Source organism: Apus apus, chromosome 4 (assembly GCF_020740795.1).
Source record: "Apus apus isolate bApuApu2 chromosome 4, bApuApu2.pri.cur, whole genome shotgun sequence".
Taxonomy (NCBI): domain Eukaryota; kingdom Metazoa; phylum Chordata; class Aves; order Apodiformes; family Apodidae; genus Apus; species Apus apus.
This window is the reverse complement of record NC_067285.1, coordinates 54,294,416-54,312,033: the sequence shown is the minus strand read 5'-3', so window position 1 is coordinate 54,312,033 and position 17,618 is coordinate 54,294,416.

Here is a 17,618-nt window from a genome sequence, read left to right as displayed (position 1 = left end):
GAGGGCCTTACAGTCACATAATGTCTGAGGAGAGACTTAAGCAAAGTCCTATTTCTGTTGTCAGTCCATGTGATGATGTCTGAATATTAGAAGCAACTCTTCCAGATTCTTCACCCCATGGAAATCAGTGTGGCTCACGCTCCACTGTGCCTCAAAGGCTAAAACTGCTGTGGACCAATATGATCATCTTGCCTGCCTGTCTGTATAATACAAATTGGCAGCATTTCAGCAATGAAAACAACTCATTAATGAGTGATGGGAGCTGGGAGGCAGCGGCGCTTCCAGACATCAGAATACTTCCTGCATCCCGTGGTCCCACTGGCTCTGTGTACTGTATCTCTGGTTTGCAGCAGGTAGTCTTGGGAGAACTGAGGGCTGGGCTGTGAGATGCAGATCCTGCATGACTTATGTCTGGATCAAAAGGAGGTTTAAAGATTTTGCTGTTGCTATTGACCAACTGCAAGCAGATCCCCAGGCCAGCGTGACTGCTCTGATATCTGGAATGCCAGGGATTAATGGAGCTTCAGCAAGAGATTTGAAGACATGTTGGTTGTACATCTCTTGTCTCCCTTCAGAACGCCTAGTAGATTTGTGACAACATAGAACTTGCTAACCTTGGTCAAAGTGCTTTTTATTAGAGAGCCACTTCAGCTTGAGGGAGTCTTTGCATCCATACAGAAGGAAGTTTGTTTTCATCTTTGTGGAAATCAGCTCTTTGTAAGTAGGAGGTAAATTGTGCTCATGTTCAGTCTTATCCAATGCCTTTAGGCAATAAGGCAGATCTTAGCACTTGCTCAGGTAGCTGGTAAGCCAGGTCTTCTTCAGCACAGCTTGTGTTACAGACAGACACAAATGTGTGCCATAATTTATTGTCTGCATCTTCAACTGCTCAGAGATGCTATCGGTAAATGTTGGCTTTCACTGTCAGAGTGATGCTTGCTTGACCCAGGGGAATGTAGCAGCCCCAGTCATTGTTATAATTGAAAAACTGACAGTTTTCCAAGGTACCTGCTGTAGTTAAACAATCAGCTACTCCCAAATTTTTGTCGGGTGGGATGCCCTGAGATTCACTTGAAAGTCTTGTGTGACTTGGCCATGGTAACCAAGGATGTTAATGTCAGAGACAGGAACCAGAGTGGGTACCTGGCTGCTGCCCTTAAGCTTTGAATTCCAGACTCTGTGCCTTTCTTCCATCTGACAAGTCCCAGAGCATTCAGGGACCTAGTCACCCGCTGCCTCAAGAGAAATACTGTAAGCAGCTGATGTTGTGACTGCCATGTCTACACAGGCATGTTTTGAAAAGAATCTCCTGGAGAGTATCTTCCTTCCACCATGCTCCTCCATCCTTCTCTCCAGCCGGGGCAGCCTCAGACAGGTCCAGCATTTCCACGCTGGAGGAGAGTTTGATCCAAGCACTGTCAGATCAGCTACACTCCCAGGTCGGCCGCTCCATCCTGGCTTGCCTCCTTTCTATCCCCTCACCTCCTCTTTGTACCCCTCCCCAGTGCAACTGCCATTTCTTCTCTTGGTCTCTGCAGCCTCTCCTTGCCAATTAGGGGCTCTGCTCTCATCCCTTCTGCTGCTGGCTCCCCTATGGATACCGGCTTGGCTCTCGGAGTGGTAGTACATTAAAGCTAGGAGGTCTGGGAAGCTTTGTCTGCTCCCTGGGCAAGGGAGGGGGTCCCCCAGCCAGGGTCTCGTGTTGCTTGGCAACATATTTCTCTCTCCTCCAACAGTCATCTCCCCTCCCAGCACCTGCTGATGCATGCGCAGCGGATAAAAGCAACATGACAGCAGCAGTTGCTCTTGTCGCCGTTTACTTGTTATTTATCATTATTGCCGTGAAAGAATTTGTAAACATTTCTTCACATCCTTCCTTGGTCAGAACAGATATTCTTATATCCTTCGTGGCACACCTGCATAATTAGTCACTGCATTTCAGTACATGTGATATACCATCTTTCTGGCGTTTTCTAAAGTGGCTGCTGCTTCTGGATGTTTCCACTTTTCAGCCCCAAATTTGAGATGTCCAAGGTTTTATACTCGGAAGTGCAAAAGTCCAGTGTAAGAGTCCAACTTAACTGCCTCAGATCATGGCACTTGTTTTTAGGTACATGTACATTTAACAAACGCTGCTCTGCATCACCTTCCCTTTCATCAGCATGTTAAGGCCATTAAGATTTCAAAATGAAAATGTTTCCATGGACACAGATAAAGCAGCCAGGGTTTTTCCTGACCTCTGAGTCCCTGCTTTATCTGTTTGCCCTCTCCTCCTCCAAAATAACCACTTCTAGCTTAGTCTTTCCAGTTTGCATTTGTTGGTGTGCCAAAGGAGGAACGTAGCTTCACTTCTCTGTTTTCTCTAAAAGAGGACAGCAGAAAGCCAGACCACATGTTTTCTGATCTTACAATGATCAGAATGCTCCTTACATGGTAGGCTTGTGTCACTCAGGACAGATCTGGAAAGCTTTGTTTGTGCTGCTGGCTAGCTATGTGCTGCCAGCTCGTCTACTGGGCCTTCATTCAGCCCTAGATAAGTTTTATTCCATTTATCAGCGCGGAGTGTGTCCCTAGCTTGTGGCAAGATTGGACAGGCAGGGAGAACTTTGTTTTGCACGGACTGGGTGCTGTGCAGTGACAGATGCATATGCACATGTGCCATTGCCCTCTGCTGGGGTCTGCCAGAACTACTGGTGGATGCCCTGCGCTGCCTCAGCCTCCGGAACCTTTGTCATCTCCCAAGTAGAAAAGAGTTTACCTCTTTGGGAGCTAGGGCTGCCTGCATGCAGCTTGTTGGCAAGTAAGATAGGTGGTTTTGTTCAGCAGGCAGGAGTCATGCAAACTGCAGCACAGGAGCTAACCCAGAACAGGCATGTCCTCAGCAGAGCCCTGGCTGCAGAGGAGCAGAAGAGCCATCTCCAAGGTACAGCAGTTAAAAAAGTTAAAAAAGATGGGATTGTAATTTTTAATTTATTTTTTTTTCTCCTTCAGCTCGTCTTCTGACTGACTGGATGCATACATACAGGGTTGGTTTGCTAGTTTACCACTGTACTGTTTAGATTGTATGTTTAGTTATTATTTATATATTTCTGATCTGTTGGAATGGAATGCAGAGATGATTTCTGACCACAGCTCTAAGGCATATTGCCTGCTCTACATCCACTCACTTATCGTCATGCTGAATAGCAACAAATTAAAGTCTTGGACTAAAAGCTCTTAGATGGAGAGACTCAATCCACTTTAAAACCCAGTTTTCCCACAGCATGTGTAATTAAGGACAACCTTTTTGAAGGGGCTGTATAGAATGAAGACCTTTGAAAGGCCTAGAAATAGAGACCTTTGTAGAAATGAAGGCCTAGTCCTAAGGTGCTACAATAGAGAGGTACACCTGTAAGGATAGGCAGCTTGCATTTCCATGGGGTTGCACCAATAGAGAAGGAAGAGGACACTGTGGAGCAGCTGTTCCTCAGGGAGAGGAAGCAAACTCCAAATCAGCCTCACTTAGCTTAGGTGGGCTGGTTGCTTGGGAGGAACTTCTCTGAAATCAAACCAGGACAGAAGTAATCTGCAGTAATGATTCACTGTCAGCCATTTCTTTCCTGAACCTACAGCAACTAGAAGAAAAGTGTATTGTTTATGGAGTTCTGTGTGTTTCTTTTGCTTTGCACCCCTTGTGAGCACAGGCTGCCCCAAAGTCAAAGAGAGAGACCTGAGAGAGTTTCCCAGCTCCACCTACACAGCCATGGCTCTGCACCCCAAGTGGGTGCAATGGCTTACAGATCAGAAGTTTTGTGAAACTTTGCAAAGTCATTCGGAGAGTGCTTTGAAATTCTTGAATGAGCATAGCCTGCTCAGGGGTAGTTCTCAGTCTTCTTCAGCTTAAAAACCCACTCTGGGTTTTCTGGTGGAAACAAACGTGGAGAACTGTCAGCTCAAAGCATGACTTGGTAATGCTCATATGGAGGCTAGCAGGAACTGAACCAAGTACTGTGGGAATGCAATTAATGTGTACTTTCATCGGTCACCTTACCCCGGTCACTGTCTGGATCAGCTAAATCCTTGTGCTGACTGAATTGCCTTTCTCAACTCTGTCTGAGATAATATTGCAGACTACAGAATACTGCTGATAAATTAGCAGAGTTTGAGAGTAAAAGCCATTCCAATTCCAGAATGGCCTTATTACTCTTTCAATAACCTAAATGTTTCTCGAGATAGTTCATTTAGACAGCTCTGAAACAGGGAATGTAGAAATAGGTGGCATTGACTTGGGACATTTATTTTTAGGCAACGCTTTTTGTTCCCTTTCTCAGCATAAGAACTACTTTCATCATCTTCAGAGGCAGTTATAAATATCTTCCATGGAGATCCAGGGCCTCTGACATGAGTGTGTGCTGCACACGGCAATCGTATTTCCTTCCATTCCACAGCATTCTTGCACCTCTCCAACAGAAAAGCCCCCTCGGCTCCTAAAATCCATTAGTTATTTTCCTGAAGAGGAAGGGGATGCTTGTGGGAAGCTATGTATTATGTGTTGTATCAATATGAAATATAATGTGTCCCACTTCTGCCTATTCTGAATCAGTGTCATATACTTCACTTCCTTGATTCCAGTGGCTTGGTTGTTCTTTGTTTACCAACAGGACGTGCAACTTGCTCCTGTCCTTGCTCTCCTTTGCTTACTGGTGCCTACACAGTGCAGTGCTTGCCCTTGACACAGGCACTGTGACAGCTTTAGAGCGACCACACTTTATTTGTCAGTGTGTATTACTGGAAGGTCCAAGCAAAGAAGAATAAAAAATGTGCCAATGGCAAATTTGCTTTCTGCTCTCCAAATGTGCCACAAACCCCAGACAGACTTGTAACCCCCTAACCTGTTTCATAATTCTCCTCTACAATTCTGGCTGCCCCACTTGCCAGAAAAATGGTATCTCCTCTGAGGATGGGTGCAAGGAAAATGTCGGAATTTCCCTCGCCTGCACCTCAAAGTGAGAAGGGAGCAAAGACGAGACAAGGGGCTGCAGGTCCTTTGCTGATGGTTTGGGAAAGCATCGGTGCACAGGAGGCAGTGCAGGTATGTTTTGTACGAGCTGAGGAGCTGAGGGAAGCATGCACTGTTGCCCTAGAGAAGGACCAAAAGGCAAGCTTTGTTCTGTTTTCTCTGACTAGTACTGTTCCTTTAGGAAGCCTTGCTCAAGTAATCTAAAAGAAAAATGACTGGAGAAAATCAACAGAGCAATAAATAAAATGGTAGGAGAATGCCTACCTGCCAAAATCTGGCGTTGCAGGTAGGGAAGTAGCATTTCCACTATCTTAACTCTCAAATGCATCAACATATCAATTGTGCTTGGTTCCCCAGGTGGATAGAGTTATGTGCACATTACAATACATGGGCATGACAGCATAAGCAGGGTTTTCTTATAAAATACTCATAGCCTGAAATAAGCATAGTGTGGCCATGGGCCGAGAATATTGGCATATACTTCAAGTTGTGTTGTTTCAGTGTCGTTTATGATTTATGCTAATTCAAAAGCAAGCAAAAGCACTTTAGGTCATTTTGGAAATGTATCCCTTTTAATCTCCTATGGGCATTATTGCGGTTTTATTTCTTCTAAAAAATTATTTTTTGGCATTTGCTAACTTAGTATTGTTTTAAGATTTAGGCTGTGATTTTACCTGTCACTTTAAATCCCAGACTTCCTCAAAGGCGAGTGGAAGGAAATCAAAAAAAGGGCAAAAAATATCATTATTATTCCAAGCATTTTTGTGTTTTGAAATTGAAACACTACTTGTACCATGTTAAAATAAATAAATTTTAACTTGATTTAAAATGCAAAAATTAGGTTTCAAAATAATTCAAAATTAATTAAAATGTGGCCTTTCTTGAAATAGTTTTCCTGCTAAGGCACTCTAGTGAAAGTGTTCAGATCAGTGCAAAAAAACCCCAGGTATCCCAAGAGATAGACTACGTTGTTTAATCCCTGCTTTTTGTAATTTTGAGTCTGTTCTGTTGATTCTCTAAAAAAGTTAAGGATGTAGTACTCATGAGAAATTGTCTTTCCTGATTATAAGCTTTGAGAAGAATAAAACAGTTTGTACAGGATGAATTAATGACAGATCCTCTTTTCTCTTAAGCTTCATGGACAACCTGGAAGCATTCTTTCTAAGGCCTTTAAGGCAAGTTCCTTTTCTTCCCCATGGTCCGCAACAGTATCAATGTGACAACTTTCAGTACTCATGTTTTGGAGACCACCTGGCTCTTCAAGAGAAATTAATGAGTTAACATCTTTGGCAATGTATACATGGTACCTTTGGAATGTGTGATGAGCTGAAAAGGTCCATACATTGATTATTGTCTTTTGTATAGTTGACAAGGCTTACATCTAAAGCAGACAATAAATTAATGCACCCCATTGCCTTCCCCCTTTACTTGACTGTGGCAGTTGATTAGCATATTGCAAGAATGAAGTGAGAACTTAAAAAATATATATAAATGCATGTCTAAAAGAAAAACAAGGTGGTAGAATATGAGCCAAATTACATGATTGCCTGATATAACCTGGAATGTTATTATTAGGGTGTTGAGCTGACCCTGCTTGAAAAGCACAAGAAACCCCTGCCTTACACTGAGAAAGGCCTTTGACTGTTACACAGCAGTATTCACTCGTTAATTGAAGTCAATGATCTCATAACCTTGGGGATTTGACATGGGGCATAAATTTGCCACAGCCGTTGTTTATACATAAGCATTGCTATTTTACAGTGATAAGAGAGCAGGGCTGCTTGGCCTGCTCCCTCCCATTTAAAGGCAAAGTGTTCATAATGCATAGAAAGCCTCATTGTTTGATTCTAATGGATGGTATCTCTTTCTGCTAACTGAAATGTATTTGCCATTTTGGCACCAAAGTGAGTTCTTTTCACAGTTTCCAGGCTCAGATTAGTCTTATTCCCTTGCTAATATGAAGAGGTACCCTTCAGTCAAGTGAGGCCGTCTAAGAAAAATCCTCTCCTGCTGTGAACCTCTGAGTCTGTATTTAACATAGAAATTAATTTCATTAATCAGACTAGGAATTAGAAGGAAACTGCTGGAGCCTAGAAGAGCCTTGCAGTTTCCATGTACACCTCAGGTGTGTTATGTGAGAGCCATGGACTGAGAGTTCAGATGTGCCTCCACCCCTTGCTCAGCTTCTTCCAGGAGGAGGAAGGTTGCTGGATGCTTTGTTTGCCTCTCCTACACTCTGTCTTCTGAAACAACCCACTGTGCCACAGTTGGGGACCCAAGAGGCTGACTGCCAATACTGGCATTTTTTTGTTAGTGAGGAGTTGGTACTTCACCAGCCATCCCAACACTCCTGTCATGGCTGCATAGCAATCTCCAAAGCACCATTTAGTCCTGTACCTCAAGCTTGTCCTCAGATGTGTGCATAGCTGCAAGAGAAGAGGTGAGGAGATGCCCCTTAGCCTGCAGCTCTGCATGAGGCAAACCCAGGGCCCCATTCCTTGTTTGTTTGTGCCAGATTTTCTTATTTTGCACCAAAAAGAGGGAGGTCTCAGGCCCACTTCATTACTATTCACTGGTTTAACTACAGGGATAGAGCCCCTGCTTTCTAAAAATCAGCTTGTCCTCCAATGCCCTCTGGTGACGGGAACTAATTAGATTCCACTGTTATTATTGAATCCAGTTGCAAAACACTACTTTTATTTTATTTCTATTAAATATCTTAGGCAAATACTGAGATTCAGCACAAACTGAAGTCTGTGTTCATAGCTTAACACAAACCTCTCTCTGTAAATGCTACAGCGCTTCCTAGGAGTGGAAAAAAAAGTATGTTCTACAGACACCATAACTTAGGGAATCTCCAAAGCTTATTAGGTTGATCCTTTAAATACTTTAGACTTGATCCTTACTGCAGAGAATTACACTTGTGTGCATGTGTGTGTGTGTCTGCATGGCTGCAGCAATGCCTTGTGTCACCTTCCACGCTTAATCTCTCGGGATGGAGAAGCAGTGGCCCCAGATGGCTGCTAGGGAAACAGGTTGTTGAAATAATCACAACCACTTGCATATGCTGGTGTCCAGCTTCTGTCCTCTGCCTGCCACAGCTCGTGTGAAGCTCAAATCAGCTGGGAAGCAAGAGGGAGGCAGGGGGCAAGATGGGTCACCTCGCTTGGTATCTGACAGTCAGTCTGTGTGGTAAAAGTGGAGATGCTTTTCAAAACTAGACTCATTAGAAATGGCAATGTGTGCCAGCTTATCCATGAACTCTTTTTTCCTTAATCTGATTTTACTGTCAGATTGTTGTGACAACAGGGAAGCGGGAAATACACAGCAAGTGGCTGGTGAATTATAAATAACATTTTCAATTAAAAATGCAAAACCACTGAAATAACTTTCATAAAACAGGTTTTATGAAAAAACAGTTTTTTCCATCTTGTGAACCTAGTGAGCTTCTGAGTGTATCATTGGGGTTTTTAATTGTTTCTCTGCCTATTTGCAATCTCTGTTCTTCAACTAAAAACCTCATGAAAATAACACATGCTTTGAGAACAAAATGCTCCAAGACTTTGCTGCCACAGTGTGCTGCTGTAGGCTGAGTGCTTACAGCTTAGTTATTAACCTGTGATAAAGAGAGTTTGTAATTGGAACTGCCAGCACAGCCTTCATTACTGAGGGGGATGTAGGCCCCAGCATAATTTGATAAGCTCCTTGGGCATGCAGCTCTGCAGCCTTTAGGAGCTGCCTCCAGCAGCATCAAACACACATGCATTACATCTACAGCCTCTCTGTGCCTGTAGCCAGCACCAGTGGCTTCTTACTCCTGCCATTCCCCGTGCAGCAAACCAGCTGTGAATGCCATGTAGGATTGCAAGTGCACGTCATGAGTCGTGCTTCAGCCTCTGTGCTCTGTGGGACACTACAGGAGAGACAGCAGTGAGTATGTGAGTGTGTGGTAGCTGTTGGCTCTCAGCACCCTAATAAGGAGATCAGGAGCTTCAGGGGTTTAACCTTCCTGGTTTATGTTAGCAGAAGGTCTTGCCCACGACAGGTGCATCAAAGAACATTTGTCCTCACGTGCATTATGGCAGTGCTCAGGAGGAAGATGGCCAGAACAAGCTGGGGTGTGCATTAATTTATCCCTCCTGCACAGTCAAGCTTTGCAATTATCTTGTAATTGTGCAGTGGTCTTTCTGATGATACACAGAACTCTTACCTCCACCCACCAGAACAGCTTCCTTCCTTGCCAACAGTCCTCTCCCTGCGCTGTGGGCTATCAAGCCTGTTGCTTTGCATTTTATACATGAAATAACCTTTTACTGTAGCTATGCATCTGTCTAACAAAACCAGTGGGACTTTGGAAATATAGACAAGAGCTGGGCATTTTACGAGATGTTTTAAGGAGGAAGATCCATCTTAACAATGAGCTGGGCATAAGCAGGGAGTATGCTATAAGCCTGTGCAGATTACCTCACCCCTCTGCTCTGGAAGTTAATCTTTTGGAAAAGATGGATGCTTGTTCATTATAAGCAATTATTGTTGGTCATAATCCTTCTAGGAAGTACGTGGAGAATGACTCAGTTCATTTGATGAGCTACACTGCCAGTTTTCCCTGAAACATCAGCCAGCAGCATTGCCATGCTTGGCCCTAAGCTTCCTGCAGGGTGTGGTGTGGATCACCCCAGCACTTGGCTTAGCTCACTGAGAGGGGCAACTCATGGGATAGAACTGACCAAGATAAAGGAGGCAATGGGTGGAAAAATCAGCGGAGGTATCCATCTCCCTGAGCGTGCATCTGCCCACTCCATCTTTCTGCAGTCTTTTGTATGTCTGCAGCCAAAGAAGCTCCAAGCTACTAGCAATACATCAGGTTGGTATAACTGAGGATCTTAATGCTTTGAAAATATTAATTTTGCTTCAAAACTGGTATGTGGATGGGATCCCACATCTTCACATCTATGGCATGTGTGATGTATGGCAAAAGAGAGAAAGAGAGGGGAAGCAGCTTTACAGTCAGTGAGAAGCATGTCAAGCTCAAGGCTTTAGTCAGTCTTGCAGGAAGGTTAAGCGCAGGCTCTTCAGAAGTACTGAGAAGTGGTTTAATCCTGCACAAGCAAAAGTCAATGACAGTAAGTAGACTTAAGGCCGGGCAAAATATTATGGAAAGTGTTGCCTGAAATTATTTGTAGCAGGCTCCCTGGGGCATCTGTCGCACGGCCAAGAACAGATCCTTCATCAAAGGAGCATTTTGTCTGCCCCCAGGTCCAGTGACATTGCCAACCTGGCACTTCAGAGAAAAAAGAGATTCAACATCTACATTTTTAATTGAAAGTTAACCCAAATTTTTAGTTATTTGGAGCACTCAGTGCTGGTGGATGTCCTTGCTAACAAGATACGGGCACTCTGAGCAGAGGGCTTAGTTTGATGCTTTACTGACAGAATTGCATGCCTCCTTGTGCAAACTGCTCAGAATGCAGCCCTTCTGTCAGCACTAGGTGGGTGCATAAATCATTCAGTGCTACATTGGCAGCATACATTTGGAAGCATCACTATTAAGAAAAAAGTAGCAAGTCCTCTCAGTAATGATTCAAAGCAAGTAGTGTACACAGCTGTTCCACTGCAGTAGCTTTAATTTTCTGCCGTGGCAGGGCATAGTTGATCTAACATTAATTGTGGGTTTGCACAATGTCAGAACAGTCCTGAGAATTCCAAAAGAAGGCTTGCGTATATTGAAGGAAAAAGCTGCTGTGAAGTAGTTGGCTCAAAGACCTTGCCTACCTCAGAGCATAAACAATAGGAGAGCAATACTAGTCTCCACTAACAAATTATGCCAAATAAGCTGAGAGCTACTGAAGCATGTTTTCAACAACAGAATGGGGAGTTTAAATTACCACAAAGCAGTATCCCACATGATTGGCCTGCTGGTGTCTAGAACAAATCCAGCTTTTCACGTGGACTCTCTGCAGAAAGCTGCAGCAGAGGATTGTGCAGATTCACAACTGCATTTTGCCTACCCATATTGCAGCACTTACATATGCATTAGGCCTTCTTGAGCACTATAGCATAGATTTGTAGACCAAAGATTGAATAAAAACATACAGGTTCTAAGTTTCTTCTGGCAACACCATTCTAAATGCTAGCCATGCCTCTAGAAATATCTGGAAGGAATTATTTTTGCCTTGTTAAGATCTGCATAGCCTGTGTTTCAATGAACGGAAAGGATGTGATTAGAAAGTGTGTTGCACTATAACCTCACCTTTCTTTCTCTTATTAGCAAGTTAGACTAGATTCTGGAAAGAGCGGTCCTGTTGAAAATCAGAGAAAAGTGAGGGACGTATGTAGAGATAGAAAGCTTAAGGCTGCACACCTGCATTCTGTGAAACTTTGACAGAATTAAATAGTGGTGCAACTGAGCATACAACTTTCATTGTTAGCTGCCTTTAAAAAGATAGGGTTGTAAAAATCTGATTTGCTGTAGGAATAGATGTTTGGGATGTTTCATGCACACGCTTACGGTATGTTACTGCTATCAATAGAAAATGCAAGTGCTAAGCATCCCCATCTGCATCTCATCTGAGGTAGATTATAAAAAATCACTGTGGTAAAGATAAGATCTTAAATGAGTAGTATCCAGGTGCATGTACACATTAACCAAGTCAGTTATTCATCCTGTATGACATCCCGTTGCCATTCTGTTGCTTGTTGCATGATCTATTGACAGCTGTGATTCCTCACATCTCAGAGCCTGAGGTCCTGCTCTGTGACAGTTGTTTGTATACCCTGGTGCGAACCAACCATTCAGCTGGGTCTCAAGAAGAGAAGTGATGCAACACATGATGGAGTCAGACAAGATTTTGTCCTACTGCATCAGATCTCACTGTGGTTACATTTATACATTATAGGTATATCCTTAGGAGGAAGGAGTCTTTTTTTCCCCCCTCTCTCTTTTCTCCCACTGCCCTCTTAAACACCTGTGTTTAAACACAGAATGTTTGTTTTTACAACTGGTCCATGCAGAGACAGGCCAAGGAAGAGCCTGCTCGCTGCACCTACAGACTTGCAGACATGGCATGGGGAGACAGAGGTTACCAGAAACAGAAAGGCGTTTGGTGCCAGAGCAGAGTTTGTCAGTGCTGTAAACTGAAGACTCAGCAGCTGGAGTTGCATGTGCTGGCACCTTCTAAAGAGCATCAGAGTCCCCATTCTCACTGGCTGGTCCCAGAAGAGCATATGGTTCCCAGAAATGACAATTAGTACCAGTTATTGAATCATGTTTTAACAGAAAGCTACATGTCAACGCCGCACATCCTGCAGAGAGAACAGACTGCAAAATTGGAAGCAGACAGGAGCCCCCTTGGTTGTTAACAAGTGTCAGGAAGTTTCTGATTAGTTTAGTCATGCTTTTTACAGGACACAAGTCCAGCGTTATTTGTGTGGATGAGCTTGGCTTCCTCTCCAGCTGACACAGGCGCTTATGCAACTAAAATCAAAGCCTCTGACTAAGACGGGGCGGGATCACAGCTTAGCGAAGTGATAGAAAATCTCACGGCTGTGTACAGCACACACACTAACAAGGGCTTTACAGGAAAAACATCCTGTTTGCTACAACTTCTTCTGAGACGAGATGAGATACTTTTAGCAGACTCATCATAGCTTTAAAAATCCTCACTCAGTGCTAAAAAATAATCCTCATTTTCAGGTGGACAAATATTGGCAAGGGCTTTGTAGAAACAAACACAAATAGCAAGAACTGAGAGTGTCTTTTACCTTTTTTTCTATGCCAGAGGATTCTTCTGAAGCTCCAGGATGCAACTTTAGCAAGCTGTATATGGAGCTGTGCTGCAGCCCTGTCTGTCACTCTGTCTTTGGCTGAGCAACATGCAGGTGCTGTGCAGAAAAAGGGTCACCAGCAAAGCTGGAAGCTGGGAATAACCATGGACATGTGCCTTTTTCTTCTTCTTTTACTCCTTTGCTTAAAAAATGGCTGATTTTTTTAAAGATTACTTGAGTGAGGGAATAAATAGGTAGGTTGGCCTTTGAAAGGTGTTTGACAGGAGTATCTTTGGCCCTGTAGTACCCTAAAAGGCCAGGTAATCAGCTGTGTCTCACCAGCATGTGTACTCTCTGGCACACACAAAAACACTTGATATAATCAGTCATGCTGGTAGGACTGAGGAGCATGAAGGGTAAGTTCGTATGTCTTAGATCACTGCTTAATAGCTGAGAATTGAGGAAAATAAGACAGTTGCAGAAGAAAACACATTTCTAATCTTTTGTAAGATACTTTCTACCAGGAAGAAGGCTCCAGAGGGGCAAATGAAGTAAGAGTTCTGACTGGCAAAGTACTTTTCTATAACCATGTGTCAAAAACTTGTCTGCCATAAGACCTCTAAGCCAAGGCTGTGGGATGAGCATGGTTATTTATTAAATGCCAGACACTGACTAGGGTTGGTATAATATTTCCATACATTTACCTCTCTGCTATTTTTTTAAAGAATCTCAGTGCACCCTTAAAGTAAGAGAGGGCAAATCACCCCCTCATATGTCATCCCTATTTCTGCAGACACCTGATCCCACACCCAGTGATGCACATGAGGACACAACAGTTTTTCTAATCCCTAATCTCTCCAGCCACCAATGGGACTGGCAGTGGCCAGACAGACTCCAGCCAGCTTTCACTGCTCTAGAGTTCAGAGGCTTGCAAAGGCTGCAAGACTGATCAGGCTTACAAATGGCACTTCACTGGAAAACTAATGCAGTGCTGATTTTGGAGAGAAAAATACCAAATACCAAACCCTACTCAGTGGAATTACATGATAAACCACTATGTGGAGCCAGCCACTAATTATTTGGCTGATGAGGAAACTGGATTCAAATAAGCTTGTTATCAAAATTTCAGGTGCATGTGCTCCCCCATTGCCTTTTGCTTTGCCTTTCTCCAAAGTCTGGATGTAGGACAGTTTGCTGCAGTGGGAATCAGATGCATAAACTCATAAATTAACTTAGTAGAGCAGTGCTGTGGAAACTTTCCCTGTCTTTGGGACATAATTCTCCACCAGGTTTTCCCAGTCTGTGTGTGTAGCTTCTTCCTGCACCTCCATCTACCTTATTCCTTCATTTGCTCTAAATCTAAACTCTTATGAACTGTGAAAGATTATTACAGGTTTCCCAGACTAAAGAAGAGAACAGAATATAGCTTGAATGTCATTACTGACAACATGCTGTGGTTTGTGTACATCATCTGGTGGATGCAGAGCCTCTTCAGCCAGTTGATTAGGATGGAATTTGATTTAGAAAATAGCACAGCCTCTAGGTAATGCGTGTATTCAAAAGGCTGGCAAAATATGATCGATTTCTCCCATCTTAGGCATGAGAGGTAATTTCAAATGTTAGGGAAGGGGGCAATAAGAAATGCACACACCAAGAAAACCTTATCAGTTACACAAGACTTCCTCTACTGATAAGCCGTAACAAGAATTTATGGACTAAAAGTTCAAATTCAGCTTTGAATGGGAACTTTCCTCACCATTTAATACTGAGTCTAGAGGGTTTGTTACAGACAGCCAAATGACTAGGATATAGCAAGATGTAGGTGCTTTTTGTTGGAAAGAAGCTGAAGGAAAGAAGAATCGCAAGAGTAACTAATTTTTGGTAGTAGTGTGAGATTCATCTGCCTTATTCCTCCACTGTCTCCAAGGAAAGAGAGAACTGAAATACCAAAGGGAAAAATTCTGACACCCTCAGTAGCCATCTCAGATGAGTTTAGTATTTGATGCATGCAGCAAGAAATGATGGAGAAATATATTGCTGGTACTAGGAACCATAGGCCATCTGCTCAGGAGTGTCACTTAAACACACTAATCTTTTATCGAGTGCTCAGTTGCAGAGCAAAGAGTCCACACTGATGAGCAGGTAGGAAGAATGGCATTTGCCTGTATAAGCAGTATGAAGCACAGAGTCTCTACCCTGCAGTATATTCATCTCTGTAGACCAAGCCCTACATATAGATTGTGCATCCTATGATGTTATGATGAAAAAAATTTAGAATAAGTATTTCCTCCCATAACATCTGTTCTCTGGATTTCTGCATCGATGGCAAGTAATACAACCTATTGATAGGCAATCACCCACATAAACTCTTTCAAGTTAGTAAGCTCAGGCTGCTTACTACATTCATACCTACAAATGGCATTCCCTGAACCTGGTGAACTACCTAAAGTAGCCAGTAAGGCATGGGGGAGGCAAGAGTTGTAAATTATCCCCAGAGAGTCTCAGGTTTAATGAATAAACAGCCTGACCTCCATTAACCCAACTGTAAAGAAGTGTCGCAAAAACTGGGCCTTCAGGATGAGGCTTTGTCAGTTTCTCCTATCAAGTGAAACATTCCCAAAGAAATAATTCAATACTTATTCAGGATAAACAACTTGGATGCAAACTTGCCTCTTCTGTATCTGAGTGTGTCTCAATATTGCAGAGCTAATCTACTATTCCTGAGGCTCAGTGATTCTTTCCCCCCCTTGAATGCAAAAAAGGAAGTCTTGGGTGTAGAAATTGAAAGAAATCCACCTGCAAGTCCCCTGTTACTTGACGATAAGGCCAGACACAACACCAGGCTGTACATGTGCTTTCTGCTGCCCAGCCTTTCAGTCAGTGTCCTGTGGGCAGAATCCACAGCATGTGCTTTGGATCATTCAGTCTTCCCTACATCAGCAAGGCCTGACTTGGGCTAGACAGTGGGAGCCCTGGGTCTCCCTAGGTTTGATTAAATACTTCCTGACCTATTCAGGCTCTGGGGCTTTAAAAGACCAGTTTTTGTGGCCTTAGTGGGGGTAGCTCTGACCTTCCCACTGCACAGAGACTGGAGAAAACTTCAGTCTAGCTATTCAGTAAAACCCATCATCCCAACTTGTTCACATCCAGACAGCCCCGTGGGCCTGACCATCCAAAGCAGCCCCAAATTTGGAAGCCTCTTTCAAAACCTGGAAACAAATGGCTGCCTCTACATGTACTGACACTGCAACTTTAGCAAATTCCTAATGTCAGAGCCCCTCAGCAGATACCCATGCTGTTACAGCCCTGGCCAGAAATATCAAGGACAGCTGCTTTGTCTCTTCTCCTGACAAAGGAGCAGTGACAACCAACTTCAGCAGTAAGAATAAAATGAGAGAGTTTTGAATGTCAATTGGATTAATAAATTATATTGCTGCTTTGTTAAAGAGATGGAAAAGTTTTCATGTGTTAAAGGAGCCTCTCTGTGTTACAGATGTCAGAAGTAACACTGTTCATGGTTCAGGAGTCACCAAAGAACAACCCACTGTGCCTCAATTTAAGCCTTCAGGTACTGTCCTTCAAAAAACAGAGTATCCTGTAAACACGTAGCATTGCAGATTAAATAAGCAACAGCCTAGAGTGTTGAAATGGTTATTTCTTATTTTAGCATTTCAAGCAGTTTTAGGAAGCGGTTACTCCTTTTTCTGTCTTAATAAAGCTTGTCCTACTTAGAGCTGACAAAAACCATTTGTTATGAGGTGGCAGGCTGTACCTGAGTAGTTCAGGGTGATTTAGGCTTTTTCTTTTCCTCCCTGAGGTTGGCATTAAATAATAGGTAAGGCAAAGGATTGCGTAAACAATAATAAGATTAGACTGTTGGATGCAGAGTTAACATTTAAGAAGGGCAAGGCAGCATCTGGCCCCTGCTTAGAAGAAAATAAAAGAGGCAACCAGCTCCTAGCAGCTGGAGCAAACTTGAACAAAGCTTAATGATGTGAGGACATAATGCGAGTCCCAACATGTCTGTTTGTCTGTTTAGACAGTTAAGAGAGCAGAACACCAGCCTAGGGTGCCTCTGCAGTCTGCCAAACCAAGTGAAGAAGTCAGAACTGATGAGACCCCTTTTAAACACTGCAGCCTACTAAGTGTTTGCTTGGGATTCCTCCTGTGGTGGGCACGCTGGCTGAACCGAACTGTTTGCAGCTGATGGCTGCTTGTTTTCTGCTCCACAAGGGACACTTGGGAATAGCTCAGCAGATGGCTGAGCTCTCATGCAGCAGCCTGGCTGTGGGTAATGGTGCCCATAGAGTTTTTTTCTAGTTTGATGTTAATTTTTCCCCACTTCTTAATATCCACCATGAAATGCTTGAACAGTGTGTTTACCATCCTTTTCATTTAGCGTTGCTAGGCTGTTCTTACAGCTGTATTTGAACTTAATGGAAATGAGGCTTTGAACATGTAAAATGCTGTGTAATGCTAAGGACTCTTGACAACAATCCGGTACTTGAGATTTACCAGACACTTTAACAGTTTCAGCCCAAGTCTCTTAGTTCTCCTACTGCAGAAATTGTAACATGCCTAGTGATTTATTATTTAAAAAACGGAGCGGAAGAGGGTGTGCTTTTAATTTAGTGTGATAGCTGCTATCCCACATCCTGATGAGCTTCTGCAGGTGAGCACCCACACACTACCATGTCTAAAGGTCCTGTTGATCTGCACTTTCTTAGTTGTGTGGGTAGGTGACAGCATTGCCCATTTCCTTGTGCTTCCTGAGCACTTGTTACCTCTTGGTGAAAAGGGTACCTACCACGTGTCCCAGACCCACAGCCTCATCTCCTTTCTGCTCACCAGATAT